Here is a 25722-nt window from a genome sequence, read left to right as displayed (position 1 = left end):
TAGCGGATTTTGATTTTTATGTAAGTATAGTGTTTTATCAAAAATATTTAGCCGATAGTCGTTTTTATGTAAGTATAGTGTTTTATCAAAAATATTTAGCCGATTTTCATATTCATGTAATTATAGTGTTTTATCAAAAATATTTAGCCGATTTTCATTTTAATGTAAGTATAGTGTTTTATCAAAAATGAAACGATGGAAAAATTGGAAAAATTGTTTAAAGAATAAACCAATAAAGTGAGTGGGAGACCAGTGGTAATTCAGAATGAAAGAAAACATTTAAAAGAAAATTTACAAATTTTGAAGGATAAGTGTAAAAAAATGGAAATAGTTTAGTAAACTTTTGTTTTTATCCAAAGAAAATATGTTGCTTTCAAATATAATAATGAGAATATTCGTAAACATTTTAGTGCTTCTTCTTTACTGTTGCGATATTCGGGAATCGAAATATGTTTTTTTAAACGACACTAATATTATCTACTGAATTGTCATGTCACAGTAATTCAAATAGCCAAAACTTACGAAAAACGACGAGGGAGAAATTAATGAGTAAAGAAAATAATTATCGAAGAAATTCGATATTTTTACGATCTTGTCTAGCCGCAGTGATGTGCTGTGATACAGCATGATGGGCAGTGATAATTATATTTCCCCAAATAAACAATGGCCACATCGTTAGAAAGAAAAACACCTATTTACTAAAGAAAACTGAGTATAATGTTATGATTAAAAATAGATATGTAAAAACACGCATATGGACGATGTAAATATTATACCAAAATGTCGAAGCAATAGGTGTAGTTGTTATTTAGATTATCAATCACGAACATACCAAGAGTTTCCTGTTTGTATATATAGATATTTCACCTAATCGTATACACACAAAATAAAACCGATACTTTGATAGATATACACTGACATTTTAAGTTTCTTTGTTAACACGGTCTATAATAGACAAATCGCAACCTACATATAAATTAAAGAGTCAGCTTTTTACTTAAATTACGTAAAGAAAAAAAATAGAAATTGAATAATCGTAGTGAATGAACTCATTTTAAAACGAAACCTTAATAGAAAACGCCAGTTTATTATTTTTTTAATCTTAAACCAAGAAAAACTCACCTTAATAATAAAGTAAAATACCGCCATTTTTCATAAAATAGTTTTTTTTAATATTATTTGTTTTTCATTTACATCAAAACAAAAGTCGAGTTTTTAAAACAGAAATTATCGGCTATAAGTCGCTGCGGCACCACGACACGGGACTGGCCGCCACTGCAAGTTATTGTAAGCAAATGCCTACAAGTGTACGCAATAGTAACAGTGGCCCCTGAAATCACTGCCACTAACCATTAGGACTCCCCATAGTGCCTGCCATCGGATGACATTACTATATAATGAGTGACAGGCTACTATATAAGCTGTTAAATTGGACCCGACACTAGTCATGATCTATAGTAGCTGACAATGACCATGTGCAAGTAACCGCCTAAAAAAAAATAAACAATAACTCCGACCGGTGTTTGTTATTGAAAACATACAATTTCATTTCGGAGCAACACAATGCAGACCGATGCTGGTTATGATCGGAAGGGATCGCTGGAAACAGACAATGGCTGTTGAAAGTCTCCACCAACAAACTCGAGTAAATGCAAGTAACCGCCACAACCCACATACTAGTATAAAATTTATCAAATTTGTTTGAGTATCCAACTTTGTGCTGTTACTTTAGAAAGGACAAAATACCTCGCTAAAGCCATTGAAGGTTAACCAGATCGAGGCAGTCTTATGTGAGTCGGGACTCCTATGTTATCGGAAATATTTGGCCATGCTTTGCTTCTAGGAAAATGTAGTGTAATGCAAGATTGTCCTGAGAAACCGCACACACACACAGACACAGACACACACACACACACATATATATATATGTATTTGTATATATGTATGTCTATATATATCTTTTTATATATTTATGTATATACTTATGTATATATATAGATATATGCATACATGTATATATGTATACATGTATATACATGTGTGTGTATATATGTATATATATATGTATATATATGTGTATGTATGTGTGTATACATATATGTATATATATGTGGTATATATATGTATATAAATGTGTGTGCATATATGTATTTATATATGTATATATATGTATATACATGTGTGTGTATATATATGTATTTATATATGTATATATATATATGTATAATATGCGAGGTACATATGCATGTCTCTGTATAAACGACGTGATTTTGATCATTCACGTACAACATATTCATCAACTTTTCTCTACGAATAATTCTCCTTAGTGGAAAATCCGACATCATAAGCATGTTTCTGTTGTTTGTTATTCTTGGCAAAGTTAAAAGCATTTGAAAAAGTCTTTTTTCTGTACAAAAATATTTACTATAAGATTTTCAGGAAAAAGTAATAAAAAGCAATTTTTTGTTAAGATAATTATACATTTTGTATTTTTTGCTAAGTGCAAATAACTGAACGTTTTTGATGATTTAGACATGTGAAAACACTGAAAGATCGAAAGCTTGATATAATGCATATACACCCATTTGAACTTCCTCACTTCATTTTCTAGAAGTTTATATATTTCATCACCACTCCTCTGCTTCTCAGAATATATATATATATAAATAAAAAACACACACACAGACACATATATATATATATATATATATATATATATATATATAAAACATATATATATATATAGATAGATAGATAGATATGTTTTATTTCTTATTACCGTATCTTTCTGTTAAGTTACATTATTGTTTCAGCTACTCGGCCGTTTTTTGGCCGTCTGTAGCTTTCTCAGACTTTTACAGAAGTGTTCGCAATTATGGGATGAAAGAGTGAAAGAAGGAATGAGGTCAGGGCCTGCGAGGAGGGCGGAAGAAAGAGAGGAAGGGAACAGGGGGGAAAGTTGGGAGGGGCGCTTGGTATGTCGGTAATGAATATATGTATATATATATATGTATATATATATATAGAGAGAGAGAGAGAGAGAGACTTATATGTAATTATACCGAGTTCAATTAAACTTTGAAACTAAAAGGGTCTTAAATCCGAGCACAAATATAACGATAATCCATAAACATTATCTGCCACTAATACGAAACTAAAACTAACCGCAACATTTTTGCGAGGCTGTTACGGCCGTAATATCGAAACAAAAATTTAAAAAATTAAGTATTGGGTAACAAAGAAATAACAAGACCTAATTTAGGAACCCAACGGATGGGATATATATATTAAAAAATATTTTAAATGGATTGGGGCCCTCTGTAGCAACTTGTCATAACTCCTCTCTTGAATAAAGATAGGAAAATTTGGCGATATATTAATATTTAAATGGGATTTTCCGTAACCAAAGGTAGATGTTTCTCGCATACCTTTCAAGCTAGGGATTTCCCCTTCCTTCCTTCTCTTCAAAAAATGCTCCATTGCGAAAAGTGTGAATAAATGCTGGTTGTAAAAATTTTCAAACGACATAATTCTTGAAATTGTCGATCTCGACATGGAAACAATTTTAACGTAAATTGAAATACACTTTTTGTTGCCACCAACACCTTGTTTTAAAGTCTTGTCTTTGTTACACAGTATATATATATATATATATATATATATATATATATATATATATATATATATATTTGGTAGCATAGCACATAGCTTCTCTATATCACATTCCCTATCTCAGATAGTTACATTTCAGACACGTTTCCCAGACCAGCAAGATCAACATGCCTCACTGCTAGATCCCTTTCTGGCAACGGTCCCGATGACTGTACAACAAATGCCCACAACCAACTTGGGAAAGCTGATCACGCTGTGATAATGGTAGAAGTCAGCATACATTCTCGTCCTTAATCTGAAGACCCACTACTCAAAACAACGAGGTATTACAAAAAGGCTGATTGGGAAGCCATCAAGGAACTCATCAGAGATGCCCCATGGCAAAATATATTTACTCTTCCAGCGGAACAGTGTGCAAATGAAACCACTGAATGGTTCAAAACTGCAATTGAAGCACATGTTCCCGCACGGAAATTCTATAGCAAGCCCCACTCTCCCCAATGGTTTACTTCTGCTTGTGCGGCTGCCATTTGTCAAAGGCAGCATGCGTTCCGCAGATTCAACCGACATAAGTCCAGCTAAAATAAATAGAAGTATATAGAAGCTAGAAATAATTGTAAGAGAGCGATAGAGACAGCTATGACAGGTTACTCTGAAACCACCAGAAAACGCATCGTAGCACAGAAGTTGGGAACCCGGGAATTTTGGAAAATCTACACCAGCGTAGTAAATCATGGACGGTCAACTATTCCCCCACTATCAAACAATCGTGAGGTTGCTTGCACGGCAACTGACAAGGCTAATCTTCTTGCCAGACGGTTTGCCTCAAACTCCACACTGAACCCGGTTCACCACTCCCTCCCTGATTTTCCTCTGCGAACAGACGCCACACTAGACGAAAATAACCCCTTCTCAGGTACATGCTATTATAAAAAAACTAGACACCTTAATAGAATGTGGGTCAGATCCCATCCGGGCTGTGTTATTAAAAATGCTCTGGTGAGGTTGCTCTTGTTCTCTCCAAACTTTACAATAAATGCGTTAATGAATCTTGCTTTCCCGACTGCTGGAAAACGGCTTCTGTGGTACCAGTCTTCAAGAATTCTGGTGAAAGAACTGACCCACTAAATCATCGCCCCATTAGCCTCCTCCCGCTTTTCGCCAAAATATTTGAGTCCTTAGTTAATAAAGCCTTAGTCCAGCACCTAACAGCTGCTAAACTCCTGACTGACAAACAATATGGAATCAGGCAAGCCCGTTCAACAGCAGATATCTTAACTGTAGTTTCTGAACGTATATACTGTTCATTGGACAAAACAGGAGAGGGTAGAGCGGTATCCCTTGATATATCTAAGTCCTTGTACAGGGCATGGCAAGATGGTCTTCTAAGGTAAATCAGATCATATGGAATCACTGGAGGAATTCATAATGTAATTGAATCCTTCTAAAGTAAGAGAAAAGTCCAAGTTGTCCTCGACGGTCGTACATCTAAACAATATGACATAAATGCGGAAGTATCTCAGGGGGCTATCCTTGGACCTCTATTATTCCTGATATTCATAAATGACCTCCCTGATAAAATTGTTTCGGAGATGGGTATATTTGCCGATGACACCACTCTCTATAACAGATATGAGGGGAAAACAAATGAACACATGTCCAAGGAAATGGCAGACACACTAGAGGATGATCTCCAATCTGTAGTGGAATGGGAACAAAAATGGATGGTCACATTCAATGCTGCTAAGACTAAGCTTGTTTCCTTCAATAACTACAAGAAACCTTCTCTACCAACAATAGCAATGACCAAGAACCCATTGCCTGAAAGTACTTCTTTTAAACTCATCGGCCTAACGTTTACAGGTAATATGAACTGGAATAGATACATTGAGAGCATTGCCAAGGCTGCTGCAAGGAAGGTTGGCTCCCTCTACCGTGCTAGAAAACTACTTACGCATGAGAGTGTCCTGTACCTCTATAAGGCCACCATTCGCCCATGTATGGAGCACTGTTGTCACATCTGGGCTGGTGCATCTGCTGCTTGTCTCTCGCTTCTGGGCAGGGTTCAAAAGAGAGTCGCCAACCTAATAGGTCCTGAACTGTCATCTAGGATTCAGCCTATGTTCCATCGACGAGATGTTGCATCCGTCTGCCTGTTCTACAAATACTTTAATGGTGAATGCTCTGACGAACTGCAAACACTAGTCCCTCCTCGACGTTACCCCCCGAAAAACCCAACAAGCTACTAAGTCTTATCCTTTTACAGTAGAGATACCTAGGTGCAAGAAAGCCTTTTACTCCATTGTTTCTTCCCCAGAACTGCAGGTTTTTGGAACTCCCTTCCGGGATTCTGCTTTTCCAACTGCAATGATATGCAGAAGTTCAAGTGTAATGTGAACAAAGATCTTTCTACTCATATCCTTTCATAATGCCCTTGCTAATTAAGTCGCTGATAGTAGCCCCCTGCTTCAAAGTTGCACTGTGCCTTGTTTGGGGTGTGAATTGAATAATAATAATAATAATAATAATAATAATAATAATAATATATATATATATATATATATATATATATATATATATATATATATATATATATATAAGTGATTGATTTTGCGCTACGAAACAGATACTGTCAAGAATTGTATAAGTCAACTGAATTAAAGGGGTAAATAATAAAATTTTCAATATCATGAATTTTGAAATATAACCTTTTGTCGTTTATTTTTTGTATTGCTCTGTTATTACATTGAGCTTCTTAAATAAGGATTGATATATAATAAGAAAATATATTTCTACATATATATCTGTGTGTGTGCTTGTGTGTGTGTGTGTGTGTGCGCGTGTATGTGTGTGTGTATTAACGTGGCAGAGTCTATTTGTCTGCAGGAGGAATACTTAAACTCATATATATATATATGTGTGTGTGTGTGTGTGTGTGTGTGTGTGTGTGTGTGTGTGTGCGAGTGTGTGTGCCGCGCGGGTGTGTGTGCATGCAAGGCAAATTGTAAATTTAAAAAGCACAGAAAAAATGTTCAATGGAGATAAAACGTCTTGAAAAAAGTTCAGCCATATCAAATATTTTCCAATTAATTTTTTTTTAAGAATTGTTATAGACGCGAAACTTTGACATGTTTTTCAGTAAAGTATTCATTTTTATTTCTTAAAGAATTTTATTTAACTATTCTTTTCTCCTAGCTCTTTAAAAGGACGATATTTAACACTATATATTTCGTTCCTTACATTGTTTGAGTAATTGTCTTTTAATCGGGCTGTTTGAAACTTTTATTTCTGGCTAACTTATTTAGAATAAAACTCTGGTTGGACGGTCTATTTCTAAGTTTGGTTTGTTTGGCAACTTATAGATATTGATTGCAGTTGAGTATATTTTGTTTAGATCGAGGTTATAGAGCTTTTCATATTGCCATTTACCGAGCGATAGTACAAGACATCGTACTCAGAGGTATCTCTTTATGAGGTTTTGCAATTAACACTTGTAAAATGCACATTCCTTCTTACCTGCATGTTGGTTATAGAATTGTATCTCTTGATGTACTTTCGACGTGAATACGTGAGTCCGTAAGAGCCTTATTAATTGTCGAGTTGATTTTCAATTATTTCACCTCTTCAGTTACCAGGACCAGTAAATGTATAACTGTTTTAAATGATGATACGTTCTTTGTCATTTTTATCATGCAACTTAACCGCTTCTTTTTTTATTAGAATCTTACATTTAGTGGCGTCAGTTAGTCTGATCCAAATTTTATAAATGATTTTTAACGGCTCCAGTGGTCGGTTACTTTTCCGTTTACTGCTTGTGTGCCACGTATTACATTCTTTAGAATTTCTTACAGAAATGAATAAATTGGCAAGTTGTAGTCAATAAATATTGTTAATAGATACTGCGTTAAATGATCTAATGCAAAATTATTATCTAATTTGAATCGAACACAGTAGTTCACTAATTCATCAATATTATTCAAAATGCTCGAAACAGCATTTCTAACAGAGATTTATGTAGTTTGACTGAAACAATCGTCATTTTCTATTTAATTTTACCATCTGTTAGGTTTCCCATAGTGTTAATAGAATCAGACATTAGACGGATTCTGAAAATAGTATTTTTTTAATTACATTTTCACCTCAAACAAGGCAAATTGCCACTGTAATATTTACAGAGGTGGTTTTACATACCTCAAATACGTAGAACATAGAATAGATATAAAATACATTTTTTACCAATAGATATATCACTGATATAGCATAAAAAAAGTTAGTCACGCGAAAATGTAGTTTTTTTTAATTATTCTATTTCGACCCTGTTGTGGATTAATTAACATAGGCGGGTGAGTGAGATATATAAAGGTATCAATCAACAATACCGGGGGTGTCCGGCAACAACCATAAAATAGGCAAGACGCTTATGCTGCCTCCAGTAAGATATGCAACACGCCACCTGCCGAAATATCTCCAACTGAAGTATATCTGAAGACATGTAAATATGTATATAACTTTTCTTCCTAATATATTATTGTATTCCTTTACTTTCGTGTTCTTGTTAATTATTTGTGCAGACACAACGAACTTAAACATGGCACAATGCCAATGTAATGTAAGCCGGTAATATCGAAATACCCTTTTATAGTAACGTAATTTACCACACATGTTTTTGTTGTGTAATCCTGATATAATGAAACCGTGTGTAATTAACACATTAGTAACTCTATTATACTTATGGGCAGGAACCCTGCACAATTTCTAATTTAAGGTAAAGCATATCATAAACAAACATTACTAAAAAAGGGAATTTTTCCTTTATATAAGAACATTCAAATATAAGCTTGAAAAGTTTCTAACGCAGGAAAAATATAAAATTGATATATGTATATATATATATATATATATGTATATATATATATAATGTTATGTAATAAAAATTCAAGGCATTATAACTTATTTATCTGTCTGTCGATCTATCTATATATCTATGTGTATTATTGCTATATTTGTCGATCTAGTTATCTATCTTTATAGCTATTTAACTATCGATTTATCTATCTGACTGACGTGGTGAACGGGGAGGAGTTAGGTGTGTTTTATATATAGTTAAAAAAATGTTAAAGATACTTTAAATTCGGTGACCGTTCAATTGCATCGAAAGAATCTGGCAGCTGATCCGGAAATACGGGTATATGATCACGTTCTTCCGTTTGTTCAGAAAATAGTTGGAGTTGAATTGAGGACGTCTCAGAAGATGATCTACAGATCATCTTCTGATACGTCTCCTCTCAAAAAGGGGGGGCGTCTCAGACGTGGGATGTGTAAGAAATAGCCACCCAGGTTAAGATTGTCGATTGCTCCTGTTCTAGAATCATACCTCGGAGAATAAACTATATAAAGTACACATTGTCTTAGTATCTCTGTTGAAACGTCTTAATTTACACATAATCTTTCTCCCCAAGAACACCTGAGAATGTTCTAGAGACGGACCAGAAGAAACTAGATATGCCACGTTTATGTATTCGTGTTATACGTCAACACACACACACACACACATACACAGACGAACCCACATACACACTCTGTAAAACAAACACTATTTACCATTATAGCATGATTAAAAGGGTCAAAGAAACGAGTTAATTACACATTAAGGAAATGTTAAGAAGAACCACTTAGCCGGTAACGAAATATAAATAGACTGTAAAAATAAGTTGGGGTTCAGATAGTGAAGCACCACCATAGATATTTAGTGGCAGTACATTTCTTCAGAAGAACCCTGTGTCATATACATAAGCAGTCTGCCAATTCAGTGTATACACACTCAATCCCATTATATAATATTATATATGTAGGATTTACACATTTCTTTGATTTTGATACATTAATAATAAATACATTTAAATACCTTGCTGTTTTATCATATATGCATCACCCAACCCGAAATCCGAATTACTAAACTAGTCACAATGTTCTATAGCCTCTAGAATAGTAATTACTTTTACCCAATGAATAGGCATTAAGTAAACATGTGTATTTATTTTGCACGCCTTTAACCGGTAATTCTGTTCATAAGCACAATCTCAGTATTACAGATGCTGATTGAAATATACTAAATTATATTTATATTATTTAGAACAGAACAGTAAAAGCTTCCATAAAAGGTACATCCGGATTAAACGTGATTATAATTTGATGGATAAAACCGAAAACTCCCACTACAAAAAGAAAGAGGAATGTAATAATGAATTAAAAAAAAAAGATACCATTGACCGCATTCGCTGCCCGATTAACCTGTGACGTTCCGATTTCAGCCAATGGATGAACACTATCAAACGCACGAAATAATTATTTTACAGCATGTTGGAGAAAATACTGACCATTTAATAAATACTAGTAGGCACACTTGCTACGAAAGCGATTAAAGACACTATTTTATTTAAAACAAAGTAACATATTTTTCCCAATAGATATTTTATTTACTATATTAATGAGTCATAATAACTGTAATCTGTAAGAATTCAAATTACTGCTTAATGTTATGTTTTCGAGGCTTTAAATCACATTCACAGGGAAACAAACTCCGGTGGCAACTAACACATTTCTCTAAGGATAATCGTATGTTAACGGAAGGGGCTACTAATTTCCGCTATCATCTCCTAAGAAAAAAATATTTGTTTTACATACTTTGGCGAAAGATTTATACCGAATGTCACATTTGGAGGTCTAATAAGTTAAATATAGTCAACTAAAATAAATGATGCACACCAATTCAGACAACCATCCGCCATTCATATTAGTTTGATATATGGTCGCTAAATCAATCTAGACATGTAACGCGTAGGTTTTCATTCATTTTCAACACGTCACACGTAGGGGAAAAAGGGATTGCGATCCTACAGGATCCAGTACTTCAACTCTAAAGGCATGGTCGACATTGAAACCAATAACATCTTCAACTTGTCGCATCCTATTTTCACCACAAATATTAACAAACTGATAGAATGGACAGAAGTATAGAATAATTTCAGTATCTATCTATATGAATGCCAGACACGATTATTGCAATACGTTGTACACGAATCCACAACATATTTTTCGGTTTTTATATTATGTGTCACCGTGTTATGTAACCGATATTGTTTGTTTTAAACTACTATAACATTTTATATTTTCTTGCACAATAAGATAGAAGTAGTATACAACAAAGCAATGATAAATTCACTCTAAACGCACATATCGTAATTACTGATCTCTGGCTCGATATATCTTAACTTATTATAATAAATGTGATCGTATATATCAAAACGTTTTTATCTATTTGTATCGTTACTTACCTGTTACTTCCAGTGACACACAATTCAACTATCCGCAGCCCCAACTTATAATCACACTAGAAATAAAACAAATAGAAGCCTTTATTTTTATGGAGCCATATTGCTCTGTAGATTCGAACCTTACCAGTCAAACCTAATGTAAAACGTGTTGTATCAATGGCAGTTTACACATGTGTAAATATTCAGAATATGGAACACTCTAGTACTCGTACATAAATTACCAAAATAATAAAAAACAACACAAAATCTATAGGGTAGGGCATAAGTCGCGCACCAAAGGGCTTGAAATAATTCTGATAGCAATAGACGTTATTTATTAAAACCAAACTTAACCAATAAACTGAAAAACACGTTGTACACGCTGATACAACCGTAAAAGATGTATCTTATACCTCATAAAAAGAAAATATATTTTGCCGCGCAGATTTTACAGTTTCATTTCACTTAATTCTTTGGTGCGTGACATATGGTTCACCCTGTATATAAACGCATTATAAATATAGTCTCTGTTGCATAAGTTTACTGTTCTAAATGCACCCGATCGAACTCAAAAATTATTATGTCTTACTCGAAACTTAAAATTTTACCCACAGAAGGCAACTTACTCTTCTTTCGTCAAAAGAGCTAACTGTTACTCAGATTAAAAATTCAACCAATAGTAGAGACGATGCAAAATATACAATTACGAATTACTGAAAATTTTTACCCGGTTCTTGCTGACGAAACGAGAGTTGGGTCAGAAATTCCGCACATGCTCGATTATCGATTTTCACGTGAACATTCAAGGAGTTAAACCGAATACAATGAAAGAATATGGAGAGTAACATCTGTGGAAACATACAGCAAAATATCCAAATAATCCAAATATGTAAGTATCATCTCAAAACTTTCGAAACATAATTCCAGACAGAATTGAAAACAATTAGAGAATAAATCTGATTACGGTAAGCAACGCGTATTCACAGATAGTGCACAGTATAATTTAGAGGTATGCATTAGATTCATAAATACAAATTTGTATTCATTTTCTTTAGTTTTCAATATTGTAAACAGAAAAAAAAATACACAATGTTGATAAAGAATTCAGTTTTTTTTTAATTATAAAGTTAGTCGAAACCGATATTTAGCATCATTTTATCTTGCTAAAAATGTGCTTTTGTTATTTGTTTAAAAGTTAAAAATAGTAAAAATCAAACCTTTAGTTTACTTTCAGAAATTTTGTAACTTCCGCTTTGCTTGTATTGGCCTTTAGTTTTGATATTCCCAGAGCGAAATTTCTGGCAAAAGATGTTTTGTTCTAGTCATCTAACATTTATCTTTTGCTAGTATTTGAACTTACAAAAAGTCATTTTCTGAGCATTTTCCTTCAAGTCAATTTAAAAGTAAATTTAAAATTCAAGTAAATTTAAAATTGAATGATATAATGAAACTGAACACTCGGTTAAACTATTTATAGTTAATTAAATTAGTATGTAAATGTTTTTCAACACAGCTTTGAAATTTAAAGAGAACCATTCATTCTTAAAAGAGAAACATTAACAACTAGCTATTTCTCCCAACGTTGTCTCAGAGTTGCATTAATTGTTAAGGAGAAACAACTCATCTAGGCCAAAGGCAAAAGAGATAATGTGTTTGCCTCATGTGCGATGAGACATGTGGTGATGGATGGCAAAGATAGATAAGAGTGCTCCAAATTTTAATATTGAGGAAATGCAACAGAAATATTTTTGTACATCAGACTTGAAAACGCCTATGTTTTATTCAGCTGGAAAGATATCCCACAGTATTGCTTTACATAGACTGGCCGTTATACTGTTATATTCGCGCTGGTCAAAAAAAAAGAACATATGTATAAAACTGTAAAATCATTCCGTTTGGGATAATTTTCGACTTGCAAATTGTGCAGGCGAGTTATCTTATATGTAAATTACAATTGAATTTATTTGTAAAAATTTGAGAAGGTGCATATGTCAGACAATGAGTACTTTATTGTCACATTAGAAAAGTCAACGTTTCAATTTAATAGAACATTTTGTCGTTGAGTAATCTTAAACAAAATAAAATGCAAATATTGTTTTGTAGAGGCCCAACCAGTTACCCACCTTAAACATCATGATAGTAGCATAGACTCCTCTTGGAAAGATAACAATGAGGGTGACTTCCCATGAGTATGGTTACAAGTTGAAACATTGGAGGCCGCCATTTGCCTTTTGCCAAGTCAGAAAAAAAGAAGCTCTCGCTCTACGCGAGCTTTACATGTTTAAAAAGATTTTGAAAGCGATTTAATAATACTTTATCATTATGGGTGGCTCTAAAGACATATCGTTGCCTGAGAAGCAGCGTATCTTTGATTTGCGGGCAGAAGGAAAGACGCACATGGAAATCGCAATCAAGGTAGGTTGGTCGGTTACCAAAGTGCTCCGGAAAGGTTCTGAGGGTGTTTCCAACAGCAATCGCAAGAAAGGGACCACCAAAAGACAAGAGCGGCACTGGACAAGGGGGCAAAAAAAAGCCGATTTCAATCAACAAGTCATATCACTGAAGCATGGAAACAGGCTTCTGGTGCTGGCGTTTCGAGAAGCACTACTTACCGAAGGCTCCGGCAACTGGAATACGGAAATTGTATAGCTGCCACCACACCACTCCTTAACAAGAAGCAGATGTTGAAGAGGCTGCGATGGGCAACTGTTTACCAAACCTGGACTACAGACGAATGGCGGCGTGTGATCTTTTCAGATGAGTCTCAATTTTGTATCTCCTTCGGCGACCAAGGGCCACGTGTTTGGCGAAGAACCACGGAACGGTATAACCAAGAATGCGTTAAGAAGTCTGAAGTTCCCGCAGTCTTGCATAGTTTGGGGCTGTATGAGTGAAAAAGGTGTTGGAAATTTATTCTTCACCACAGGAACTGTAAACGCAAAAGTGTACCAATATATATTGGAAGCTAATTTACTGCCAGTGTTGGATAACCAGTTTGACAGGGAGGCTACAGACATAATTTTTCAACATGACTTGACACCGGCACACTCTGCCAAGACCACGTCTTCCTGGCTGCGATAACGATCAATCCCTGTTCTTGAATAGCCGGCAAACTCGCCAGATTTGAACGTTATTTAAGCCCTGTGGGACCAGATGAAGAGGAAGCTCCGAAAAGAAAAAAACTACTACCCTTGCAGCGATGAGGATTGCAATCCAGAACACATGGGATTCAGTGTCTACACATAATAGCGAGAAGCTTGTTGATTCCATGTCCTGGCGAATTGATGCTCTTATCAAGGCAAAAGTACTGCTACTAAATATTGATTAATTTTATTTGTATTTATGTTAATAAAAAAAATTTTTGTTTACTTTACCTGCATTGTTTTATTATTTTGAAACACGAAATATTCAAAAACTGACATTGCAATTGATATGAAAAAAAATTAAGTCGTAAAACAACTATTTCAGTTAGTTTAGCATTATAGGGATATTTTAGCACCAATTACATCTCACAGATCGTCCACAATAAGAATTTTGCGCCAAAAAAACATAATGTTCTTTTTTTTTTGACTAGCACGAGTACTGAGTTAAAAAAAACACTTCATTTACTAAATTATTTTACTACTGTATATTTTATTTAATACAAGACCTCAACCTCTTCTTTAATAAAGTTAATTAAACTAGCTGTAGCCCACATTATCGCCTCTTACGTTTAGAATGTATCTCAAAATTAATAATTATACGTTACTCAGTTTAGGAATAAATCTTTTACAGTGTCATGTATAAAAAAAACTAGCGGGGGTATCACGTTTTGCCCGGGTGTTTGGAGCTGTGTATGTAGGAGGTGGGCCCTGCTTTAATATTATAAAAAAAACACGATGTTATAAAAATATATCGGGATTTTTGCAGTGCCATGGCGCGCATGGAAAGGGACCCTGCACTCATCCCCGGTGGGCTTTCCTGAGGCTACAGTCCTAGTTGATGGAGGGGCAGCTGATGGTCTACTTGTGATGCATGTGTGATATTCTGCATAACCTCCTGTTCGGCTTCCCCTAACTGAAACTCGTTAAAAAATTATGACAGTACAATCTAAAAATGAGCTTAAACCAGGCTTAGGGTCAAACAAATCCAACTTGCCTCCTCCCTTGAGGCTTGCATTCACAAATATCCGTGGGCTTAGAACTAATTTAGCTGATTTTGAAGCATTTCTCCTAACAAATACCCCGGATATCTTAGCACTAAGTGAGACTACCCTACACTCCTCCATTCCCTCTAACTATTTTAACATGCCTGGATATCTCCCACTCTGCCGTAAGGACTCTGACAGACATATGCACGGACTTGGAGTTTACATTGGTAATACCCTTCCCTTGCCTAGAGAAACAAACCTAGAAACGGATGATCAAGCCTTTATGTGCTTTAGACTAATCATGCAACACAACATTAGCTACTTTTACTTTCTCTACCGCTCTCCCTCGACCCAAGACTGCACCATAATAAACAAAGTATCTGACAGCATAGACACAGCACTCTCCTTCGACACTAGTGCCCAAGTACATGTATTTGGTGACTTTAATGTTCATCACAAAAACATGCTTGGATTCTCTACTTACACAGATGCAGCAGGCAGCGCAACTCATAGCTTCTCTGTATCTCACTCAAATTGTTACTTTTCCAACCCGCTTCCCTGATCAGGAAGAACAACACGCATCACTATTAGATCTGTTTTTGACCACAGTTCCTGATGACTGTGTAACGAAAGCCGACAGCCCACTTGGGAACGCTGATCATGCGGTGATAATGGTTGAAATCACCCTAAACTCTAGACCCAAAACTGAAGAGCCAGTGCTCAAAACAACGAGATATTATAAAAAGGCTGACTGGGAAGCCATCAGAGATCTCATCAGAGACGCCCCATGGGGAAATATTTTTTTCTCTTCCTGCTGAAAAGTGTGCAACCGAAACCACTGAATGGTTCAAAACTGCAATCGAAGCGCATGTTCCCATGCGGAAATTCTATAGCAAGCCCCACTCTCCCCAATGGTTTACTTCGACTTGTGCAACTGCCATTGCCCAAAGGCAGCATGCATTCTGCAGGTTTAACCGACATAAGTCCAGTTCAAACAGACAGAAGTACATAGAAGCTAGAAGTAACGTTAAGAAAGAAATAGCGACAGCTAAGAGGGAATTTACGGAAACCACTAAAAAACGCATCGAAGCACAAAAACTAGGAACTCGTGACTTCTGGAAAATCTACAACAGTGTAGTAAATAATGGGCAATCAGCAATTCTCCCACTAACCAACAATCACGAGGTTCTTTGCTCAGCAACCGAGAAGGCTAACATGCTTGCCAGTCGGTTTGCCTCAAACTCCACACTGGACCCTCTAAACCACCCCCTACCTCAATTTCCTATGCGGACAGACGCCACGCTTGACGATCTAATAATCACCCCTGCTCAGGTACATGCTATCATAACAAACTTTGACACTTAAAAAGCATGTGAACTCGAGCTCATCCCAGCTGTGCTATTAAAAAAGTGCTCAGCCGAAGTAGCTCCAGTTCTCTCCAAACTCTACAACAAATGCCTTAATGAATCTTGCTTTCCGGGCTGTTGGAAAACTGCTTCTGTGGTACGAGTATTCAAGAATTCTGGCGAAAGAACTGACCCATAAATTATCGCCCTATTAGCCTCCTACCACTTTTTGCCAAAATATTTGAGACCTTAATTAACCATGCTCTAGTCCAGCACCTTACAGATGCTAAACTTCTGACCGACCAACAATATGGATTTAGACAAGCCCGTTCCACGGCAGACATCCTCACTGTAATCTCTGAACGCATATACCATTCACTGGACAAAGCGGGAGAGGGCAGAGCGGTAGCTCTAGATATATCCAAGGCTTTTGACAGGGTATGGCATGAGGGTCTCCTCAGGAATGTTAGATCATGCGGTATCACTGGTAGAATACTTAACATAATTAAATCCTTCTTAGATAAGAGAAACATCCAGGTTGTCCTCGACGGTCGTACATCTAAACAATATGATATAAATGCGGGAGTGCCCCAGGGATCTATCCTTAGACCTCTGCTGTTCCTGATATTCATAAATGACCTCCCGACAAAATTGCCTCTGAGATGGGTATATATGCTGATGACACCACACTCTATAGCAGGCACGACAGGAAAACAAATCAACATATATCTAAAGTAATGGCAGAAACACTAGAGGATGACCTCCAATCAGTAGTGGAATGGGGACAAAAATGGATGGTCACGTTCAATGCCGCCAAGACAAAACTGGTTTCATTCAATAATTACAAGAAACCTTCTCTACCACCTATAGCAAGGGCCAACGACTCCTTATCTGAGAGTACGTCTCTCAAGCTCTTTGGCCTAACGTTCACAGGAAACATGAGCTGGAACAATTACATCGAGAGCATTGCCAGGGCCGCTGCGAGGAAGGTGGGCTCTCTCTACCGTGCTAGAAAACTTCTAACACCCGAAAGTATCCTGTACATCTACAAGGCCACTATTCGCCCATGTATGGTGTATTGCTGCCATATTTGGGCTGGTGCATCGGCTACTAGTCTCTCGCTCCTTGACAGGGTTCAAAAGAGAGTCTCAAATCTGATAGGCCCTAAACTGGCATCTAAGCTTCAGCTTCTGTCCCATCGTCGAAACGTTGCATCCCTCTGCCTGTTCTACAAGTAATGTAATGGCGAATGCTCTGATGAACTGCAAGCACTTGTGTCCCCACGACGTAAACACCCTCGACAAACCCGACAAGCTGCAAAATCCGACCCCCACACTGTAGAGATCTCTAGATGTAAAAGATCTTTCTACTCCAGTAGTTTCTTCCCCAGAACTGCTAGACTTTGGAATTCCATTCCAGGTCACTGCTTCCCCAACTGTACTGACATGCATAAGTTCAAGTGCAACGTGAACCAACATCTCGCTGCCCAAATCCCTACATAGTACCCCAGTAGATGTTTCCCCTGATAGTAGCCCCTACACCAAAGTGGCAATGTGCCTTGTTTGGGGTGAAAATGTAATTAAAAAAAAATTGGAAAAACCAAAACTAAGCAAAACCGAGAACAAATGTAAAAAAAAGGAACAAAATGTTGTAAAAGAGGAAAAAAGGTTTAGGTAGGAAGACGGGCCCGAACCCGAAGACTAAGGCGAAAAAAAATGCTATGAAGACAGTAAATAAAATATTGAAGCGATTAATCGGTGCAAGATTTGGAGAACACTGGCGGCTGACTGTTAAAGGCCTTTGTAAAAATTGGAATCCAATATTAGTTCACTTCGTTTAAGTAATCCTTCAAATCGCAACCCCCACCCCCTACAAAAAGAGAAAAAATTAAAGGGAATAAAAAAGGGGGAAAAAGAAGAAGAAATTTATAAAATGGCACAAGTAACCCACAGAATAACTCGAATGTAAAGTCGCATTTCACCCGACGGAAAAATGCCAATCCATATTTTTTAAGCAACTAAGAACTCAAACCGTTGTTCCTCGTATATTCCCCTGTGGACGTATCCGCAGCGGAGTTAAGTGGTCGCGGGCGGAAATCGAGTAGAGAGAAAATATTTTACAACTCCCATAGATTCTAACCGATTGTGCCAGTGAACTCTCATTCCGACGCTTATGGGAAATTATATACAAAACTATTGTTAGAATTTATCAGATATTTCTGTCCTATAAATGTATACCTCGAACGCAGATCGCAAAATATTATAGTATTACCTATGTTTAAAATTAAACATAATTATTCATGTACTTTACTAATGTAGTCTCCTTATGTGAGTCGAACTTTAAAGCCAATCATTGTAGAACTTTCTGTCATATATTGATTCTATATACGTCCGACCCAAAAGCAGACTATGTTATAATACTGCACAACTTAGTTTCAATGGCCAAAGTGTGTATTTTTATGCGAGTTTCACACGACAGATACATCTAATGAAACTGTGAAGTAACATTTATTAATTGTATTTTATATGAGCCGCTATTCAAATCTATTAAACCGTAGGCACAAGGTAATAACGCAGTTAAAAAAAGGGAATTCCCTTGTATTATTAAGGTTGTTCAATCAATCATATCCCGAACAGACTTCTCGTAGCAATGAAGCACCCAGAATTAGCACATTACACAGTAATCCCACCGTTTAGTGATTTTGTAGAAGACCTCAGGTTTGTCGTCCTCCATACATGACTTCAAAAATCAAGGCTGTATCATCGAGTAAACGATGGGAACTGGCAAAATACAGAACGTTCAAGGTCAGGAGAATATAGGGATAGGAACGATTTCTAAATCATACACATGTGTTTCTGATCTGATTACATGAGGATGGTGCAATGGAGCGTTGTTTTGCAGGAAGAGTATATTTTTGTTTATCTTGCCTTCTTTGATAAAAGTCAAGAATTCACTGTAACTGTGGTGCCTTTTTCAAGAAAGTCTCTCATTACTATTTCAACCTGATACTAAAAAACTGTGAACCTGTTCTTGCCATATGAAAGCTGCACCATTTCCTGTAGAAGTTCTTAATCCAAATACTTTCAACCCATATACTAGGCTTCATACTCATGAACATAGTGAGAGACCCGGGTTTCTCCCTGTGTAATCAGTCTTATGAAAGACGTTGATTCATTTTTCTTTGCATTTCTTTACATTAATCGTCGACACGTTCTCGCTTCTTGAATAGAACCGGCAACTTTCAAATTCCTCGTGAAGAATCATTATGTACATGCAAATATCCATGAAGCATAGGTCCACTTATATTGTACAATTTTTGACATTTAGACTAATGTGGAAAAAGTCAAACATCGACCTTCCAAAATAGAATGGCCACATTGATGGACAGATGCCTCATCAATGTCAAGTTAACAAAACATACCTCCTCATTTCAGATGCACGGAAGACCCTTTGTTCACAATAGTAATATGCAACGATGTATTTGTGCGAATGGAAACGCCTTATAACATATTTCTCCGAAAGCCAATAGAAATAAAAATCTTTGCTTAAAAAATAAGGCGAAAGAACTAAATACTTAAGAAAAAACGTATTCATAGAATCTGAGAATGAACATAAACTTATACTGTTACAATTTAATGTGCGAATCTTCTTAGCTATTTTCTTGTATTTGTTGAGAAGTGATGAACCTATGCGTCGGCTAACATGTCCTGTGATAAATACGCATGTCAGATTTTACAAAAATAAATGCTTTACCAAAGAACGAAAAGAGATTATAGACAACAGAAAGTATCTTTAGCCCGTGTAAGACAACCCAGGAGAAATGTTCTTTGTTTGAAAAGGTATCTCATTGAATAGGGCAGATACGCCCCGGAAAAGTAATTTTACTAGATGAACTCCCGATAAACCCCTTCTGAATATAGATTGTCTTCATATTTATTCCTGTTCACCCTTCAGTGATCGTTTCTACCCGTTAGTAAAAGCTTAAAATAGGTCAGCTGTGAAAAGATTCTCTTTAATAAAAGGGGGAGGTTGAAGAGGAGGTGTAAGCATGGGAGTTAAAGCTGAACGTTTGAACGGACGGTTAGATTTACTGATAGCTTCCGAGAAGTTAGATCGTTAGGCGCTTTCCACGGGTTGGTCTCTTTAGGTCTCTCAATCAGAGAACTGTGGAATGAAAGTTATGAAGTTCGGCCTTGCCAAGCAAAGATAAAAAAATATGTCATAAACTTTTGGAAGAGAAGTGTCATTTGTAATTTCGAAAGAAAAAATGTTACTGTTTATGAACTGGGTTTGTGTTAATTGCCTTAAATGGAATTTCCTAGGCGTACCAAGTGGTAAGATCTCGGACAGTGCAGTTAAGATGTAGTGCATATTCACAGAGTAAGATAATATGTATATGATTGTATTAATAAAGAAGAATACTTAGAAATCGTGCTAAGTAATGAGTATCTAGCTCGCGCCAGGCAGTGTGTTATATTTCTCCGGTCAAAGTATTCAGCGATACACCAGAATACATTCAGAATATATGAAGTGAGAAAAATGAAAATAAATATTTTTAAAAAGCATACTTCAATTCATACGAAATCTAGACGTTAATGATTTTAGGTTGGCTATTGTGTGACGTTGATGCTCTGGTTGCTTTGAGGAGTAGGGTCCTTGTAGGACTGTCAAACGAAAACATACTTTGATATGCGACTATCGAATTCCAAACGATTAACTTCTGAGTTTCGTCGCCTTTTATAAGCATGGCAATTTCATACAGGTTTATGTGTAAGCAGACAATAGTCTATTTAGTTTAAAATACAAAAATACTAAATATTCATTTATTTTAACCAATGCCCTACATGGGAACACACATGTTTCTTATTTAGAGGTCGTTCACAAAAATGTTTATTCGTTTAACATACAGTATATCTAATCAGATAATTGTATGACAAAATATGACCAATATCCTGGAGTGAGATTTAAATTTTTCCACAATGTATTTCACAAATCTTAGTGATTTTTTTCTCTAATCTCCAACTAATTCAATTTAAATTTTCCTGTGAAGCTATTAGTTGACCTTCAATACTCTACCTCCATTTTCATGTCAAGGGCTCTGCTGGAATTCAATTAAAACATCTCATAAAGAAAACATTCACAACCTGCACTAGTCCAGCCAAAGCTACTGAAAATAATTAACTTCACTCGTTATCTGTAACTTAAACTTAATGAACACATCATCAGAAGAGTTTTTTCCTAAAATCCAACATAAAAATTATTGTTTCGTCGGCATTTTTAATAACCAATTTTTTTTCTCAATTCCTATCATTACTATCCATTACAGCGTTGTGTCACTGTCAACGTGACGCTCAAACATCTTCTTTTAGTGAATGTGACCTTCATAGATGGTTAATAACTAGTGAAACAACGTAGGTATACATAAGAGTTCATGATATTTCATTCGTTCAGAAACATTTGTTCCAGGACAATCTAGATAGTATACACCCAACTAAAACAACACGTTTTCATGATTCAGTATGTATTTCCTGGAGGTAAAATATACACCTTAACATTTTTTACTCCTTCCCTACAAAGCATAGTTTACTTCTTCCATGCAGGCAATAGGGGTTCCTAGTGGTGAGAGTGTCTTCAGGGACACTATGAATTAAGATGAACAGTTATTTGGGTGATTATATTACGTTTAAATGCCTGTCTGTTTTATTACAATACTGGACGCCACAAGCAGATAGGAATATTCTTGGTACGGGTTAATATAGGCGGACAAAATTTGGGGGACCTAGTTTTGAAAGCTGATTTATCATAATTTTATTGTAGGTTTCCTACTACGCTTCGATTGTATTTGCAAGATTAAGGACTAAACTTAATTTCCAAAAGGAACAAAATATTTGTGCACGTGAAAAAAAGTTATAAAAAATGTTTTCACGGCGAACAACCCAATTCAGCTAAATTTTGAAGTGAAAAAATTCATTGTAAAAATCCTTTAAAAGATAAATACTAGTTTCCTGTGTCTATTTTTAAGATAACTAGTAAAGTCCTAAGATATTGAATTAAATTAAAAAGAAAACAACTTTCTTGTAAAAAACATAAATTAATTAGCCCCAAATCGAGGATTCTGCAGTTCGAAAAACGCAACAAATTAAAACACGGAATTTAACAAATCCCAACATTCCAGGCAGTCGAAAGACTGTGAAAATTACGTCATGTAACGAAAAGGGAGGAAGGGGGTGATAGTTTGTCCCAGACGTGCATCTATACATTCCTATTCTGAACGCTTGTATAAGGTTTTCCATTTTTTACTTTAATTAATTTTCTATGTTCCCGTGTTTAAATTATTTTTTTAATTATTGTTCAATATTATATGAAAACAGATGTTAGGCCGCAAGTTTCACATTTTTGTGAGCGAGGAAATTATACAAATCTTGCATATAAAAATTATGCGAAACCTGTAATTTAAAAAAAAAATGAGAAATATTTTTTGCAATTATATTTTTTGTGTGAAAATATTAAATAAACAATTCTTAATTCAATGGTAATATCGGTAGTTCGAGAAATACATTTTTCTTCCAGTTATATCGAATTCATTAATACGGATTTTAGGGGCTTTTTTTCGTAATGTTCCTGTAAAAATTATTTTATTTTATTTTTATTGTAACAAATTGCGATGCTTCATTTTAATAAAAAAGCAAAAATAAATTCTTGCGTTTCTTATTTACTACTGAAAACCATAGCTTTAGTAAAGGTATTGTTGTTTAGACAAAATAATACATATCCACTGAGATTAAAATAAAAATAAATAGTTCATTATATTCCACGATCATTACTTGATTAATTCTAAAAATTCCATTAAATTTGGTTTATTTCCTAATTTTTGGTGATTTTTATGTGTATGGGAGTGGTTAAAATGTTTATACATTTTCAGCATCGGCATTCATTTTGCCCCTACCTAGAATATTCAATACTAGCAGATCGACAGAAAGAAGTTATTAAATAGAAGTATTTCCATTATCTGCTTAACAATGAATAGGTGTGATATTTCTCTTTGCCTGATTCATTCGGTCTATTTAAGTCTAAGGCCCAATTGCTACGATTTCATCAGACTACATTAATGTAATATATTTGTAAAAAAAAGAGTCACATTTCAGAGATTGGACAGCGGTGGACATATTTCATAATGCGGAACCTATTAGATTTGCCATTTTTTTGGACCCTGTTAAAGAGGGAGACTAGGATATATACGCCAGCCTCTTTTTGGGGAAGAATACACTATGAATAAACAAATAGTTGCTTTGTAAGAATAAAAAATATTATTGGATATGAGTTTTCCTACATTTTAGAGGGAACTAAATTTTGCAGTAGAATTGATAATGTCTTTTCTGTATCTGATATACTATGTATTTTCTACATCGACATCTGAGAACTTTGAATTAAGTGCAATTGAAGTATTTCGAGGTAATAATTCAGTCTCTAGTTCCCATTTTTATAATGTATGTGATTTTTGGTTCTAAATAAAATATTTAAAATTTTATATTGTTTTAATATTTTACGCGCAATTGATTGCCGGATTATATTAAAATGTACGCACATATTTCTTCTTGAATTTTACTTATTCCACCTTGAAATCCACCTTGAAATAATTAGATTTTATATCCCCATTTTCAAGCTTAGTAATAAGGATGATAAAATAAGATGGTAATAAAACTAAACAATTTAAATAGCTATATAAAGCATTAGGTTTTCTTCTTTGGTGCTTTTATTAGCGTTTACTGTCTTTTTGCGACGAACTCTGCAACATCCCCAGCCTCAACAAAAAAAGTATACACGACTTTTGTTCCTTGTTTGTCCCTCTTTTCCTGACCTGAAGATTCGCCACCATATTTTCATAAGGGTTAACCAGTTTCTTCAACACAAGACCTAACAAACCTTCCAACCTCTGAACGATCTAGACTAATTAAACTATTATAAAACTTTCTCCAAGTCTTCACTTTTAGGTTCGCTTTAGCTTTCAATTGTTTTCGATTTCTTGCAATTAAAAAAAAGACAGAACATCTTATTTTACATCGTTTTCCCATTTTCTTTATTGTTTTAAATGCGTTTTGCCTTGATTTTATTCGCAGTGTTTATGCGTAGCAATTTGTTGACAGACATTAATCGCATGGAAGACACAGAGGATGGGACAATTCAAGGAAAAAACACAGAAAAAGTAGAGAGAGGAATACAAAATAAAATTGAAATAAAGCGAAGGCGACATAGACAAAATAAAATGTAAAAAACAACAAAAATACAATAAACAGAGGAAAAGGAAACTAAACAATGGAAAGAGAGATTTTGATGAATGTGAATTGGACGAAAAAGATATGGCGCCACGGAGACAGAAGCGGAAATTTAACAGAAGTTGTAAACAACAGGAGGAAGTAGAATTATACAGGACTGTAATTTATGATCTACACGTACCTAGACATTTAACTTGAAAAAATATAAATGATTCTATCGAAAATACTGTGTGCATTATATATATATATATATATATATATATATATATGAGCAAACGGTTAATAAAATATGTTAAAAACACCTTGAAAAAGAGTTAAACACATTTAATCTGAAAAGGAAACACTTGATAAATGGATTGTTCTTAATCCGCGGAGTTTCGAAGCAATACTCTCTTCTCGTCAGAAAGTAGGAATTAGCAAAATGATGGAACGGATTTTGCATATAAAAGTATTTGATGAAACAACAAGTAAGTCACAGATCTTACTTGATAACAAAAAGTGAAGCAGAGAGAATATGGTGAAGAAAAAGGTGATTACACGTGAATAGATAGTCTGGTGAAAGGTGAATGATCCAATGACGGTAAAATCCAAAAATATAACTCCAAGAAAGTTAATTCAGTTTCCATTTGCACAAGTAAAACCCAACCAAGGAAATCACGTACGTGGGAGATGGTCCAAGATAATCCAAAAGGCCGAAATCCATGGAATAATTCAGAAATATGTACAAAGAAAAGAAAAGGGGAAAATTCCAATAATATTAATAAAAGAAAAATAAGATATGCTTTTCACACGACTGCCGAGACATAATAAGAAAGATCAGGGAAGAATTTTATTATATATATATATATATATATATATATATATATATATATATATATATATATATATATATATATATATATATATATATATATATATATATATAATAAAATTCTTCCCTGATCTTTCTTATTATGTCTCGGCAGGCAGTCGTGTGAAAAGCATATCTTATTTTTATATATATATATATATTTATTTTTATATATATATATATATATATATATGTATAT

Source organism: Euprymna scolopes, chromosome 14 (genome assembly GCF_053919585.1).
Source record: "Euprymna scolopes isolate OS-2025 chromosome 14, ASM5391958v1, whole genome shotgun sequence".
NCBI classification, from domain to species: Eukaryota; Metazoa; Mollusca; class Cephalopoda; order Sepiida; family Sepiolidae; genus Euprymna; species Euprymna scolopes.
This window is presented reverse-complemented; position numbering follows the sequence as displayed.